Here is a 1,864-nt window from a genome sequence, read left to right as displayed (position 1 = left end):
GGTGCTCACGATTCACGGGTCCAGCGTCGGCGTTGTGGCGCGGCAAGCGTGCACTGGTGCGGTTGAGAGGGAGGGGTGGAAACCGCGTTAAACTCGTCTCCGTAGTTGAGAGGGAGCGGCCAAAGCAATGTACAATCGTTTTTGTAGTGGAGCTGGGAGGGGCAAGGATAAGGGACGAAGACCGGGGTAACATGTCGGATGCGATCATACCAGCACTAAAGCACCGGATCCCATCAGAACTCCGAATTTAAGCGTGCTTGGGCGAGAGTAGTACTAGGATGGGTGACCTCCTGGGAAGTCCTCGTGTTGCATTCCCTTTTTAATTTTTTTCGCGTCGCTTGCAAAACAAAACGCACGTGTAAGTAATATATTTACCGTGTTTTATTATTTTGCACGAGTGCGGTAAGTCATAGCTGGGTGCTCACGATTCACGGGTCCAGCGTTGGCGTTGTGGCGCGGCAAGCGTGCACTGGTGCGGTTGAGAGGGAGGGGTGGAAACCGCGTTAAACTCGTCTCCGTAGTTGAGAGGGAGCGGCCAAAGCAATGTACAATCGTCTTTGTAGTGGAGCTGGGAGGGGCAAGGATAAGGGACGAAGACCGGGGTAACATGTTGGATGTCATCACACCAGCACTAAAGCACCGGATCCCATCAAAACTCCGAAGTTAAGCGTGCTTGGGCGAGAGTAGTACTAGGATGGGTGACCTCCTGGGAAGTTCTCGTGTTGCATTCCCGTTTTAATTTTTTTCGCGCCGCTTGCAAAACAAAACGCACGTGTAAGTAATATATTTACCGTGTTTTATTATTTTGCACGAGTGCGGTAAGTCATAGCTGGGTGCTCACGATTCACGGGTCCAGCGTCGGCGTTGTGGCGCGGCAAGCGTGCACTGGTGCGGTTGAGAGGGAGGGGTGGAAACCGCGTTAAACTCGTCTCCGTAGTTGAGAGGGAGCGGCCAAAGCAATGTACAATCGTCTTTGTAGTGGAGCTGGGAGGGGCAAGGATAAGGGACGAAGACCGGGGTAACAAGTCGGATGCGATCATACCAGCACTAAAGCACCGGATCCCATCAAAACTCCGAAGTTAAGCGTGCTTGGGCGAGAGTAGTACTAGGATGGGTGACCTCCTGGGAAGTCCTCATGTTGCATTCTCTTTTTAATTTTTTTCGCGCCGCTTGCAAAACAAAACGCACGTGTAAGTAATATATTTACCGTGTTTTATTATTTTGCACGAGTGCGGTAAGTCATAGCTGGATGCTCACGATTCACGGGTCCAGCGTCGGCGTTGTGGCGCGGCAAGCGTGCACTGGTGCGGTTGAGAGGGAGGGGTGGAAACCGCGTTAAACTCGTCTCCGTAGTTGAGAGGGAGCGGCCAAAGCAATGTACAATCGTCTTTGTAGTGGAGCTGGGAGGGGAAAGGATAAGGGACGAAGACCGGGGTAACATGTTGTATGCGATCATACCAGCACTAAAGCACCGGATCCCATCAGAACTCCGAAGTTAAGCGTGCTTGGGCGAGAGTAGTACTAGGATGGGTGACCTCCTGGGAAGTCCTCGTGTTGCATTCCTTTTTTAATTTTTTTCGCGCCGCTTGCAAAACAAAACGCACGTGTAAGTAATATATTTACCGTGTTTTATTATTTTGCACGAGTGCGGTAAGTCATAGCTGGGTGCTCACGATTCACGGGTCCAGCGTCGGCGTTGTGGCGCGGCAAGCGTGCACTGGTGCGGTTGAGAGGGAGGGATGGAAACCGCGTTAAACTCGTCTCCGTAGTTGAGAGGGAGCGGCCAAAGCAATGTACAATCGTCTTTGTAGTGGAGCTGGGAGGGGCAAGGATAAGGGACGAAGACCGGGGTAACATGTCGGAT

The 1,864-nt window shown here is 52.1% G+C and overlaps 4 non-coding genes across 4 annotated transcripts; all 4 read left to right on the top strand.

Annotated features, from left to right (window-relative positions):
* Window positions 1–196: 196 nt before the first annotated feature.
* On the top strand, window positions 197–315 carry LOC119343713. Its single transcript, XR_005166226.1, has one exon. It is a non-coding gene; the product is annotated as a 5S ribosomal RNA (ribosomal RNA).
* A 297-nt stretch (window positions 316–612) lies between these two features.
* LOC119343715 lies at window positions 613–731 on the top strand. The gene has a single exon (XR_005166228.1). It is a non-coding gene; the product is annotated as a 5S ribosomal RNA (ribosomal RNA).
* Window positions 732–1,028: 297 nt separating this feature from the next.
* LOC119343714 lies at window positions 1,029–1,147 on the top strand. The gene has a single exon (XR_005166227.1). It is a non-coding gene; the product is annotated as a 5S ribosomal RNA (ribosomal RNA).
* A 297-nt stretch (window positions 1,148–1,444) lies between these two features.
* On the top strand, window positions 1,445–1,563 carry LOC119343712. The gene has a single exon (XR_005166224.1). It is a non-coding gene; the product is annotated as a 5S ribosomal RNA (ribosomal RNA).
* The last annotated feature ends 301 nt before the right edge of the window (window positions 1,564–1,864 follow it).

Source organism: Triticum dicoccoides, unplaced genomic scaffold (genome assembly GCF_002162155.2).
Source record: "Triticum dicoccoides isolate Atlit2015 ecotype Zavitan unplaced genomic scaffold, WEW_v2.0 scaffold13802, whole genome shotgun sequence".
NCBI lineage: Eukaryota > Viridiplantae > Streptophyta > Magnoliopsida > Poales > Poaceae > Triticum > Triticum dicoccoides.
Note: the sequence above shows the minus strand (reverse complement) of the source record. Positions and strands in the feature narration are given on the sequence as shown.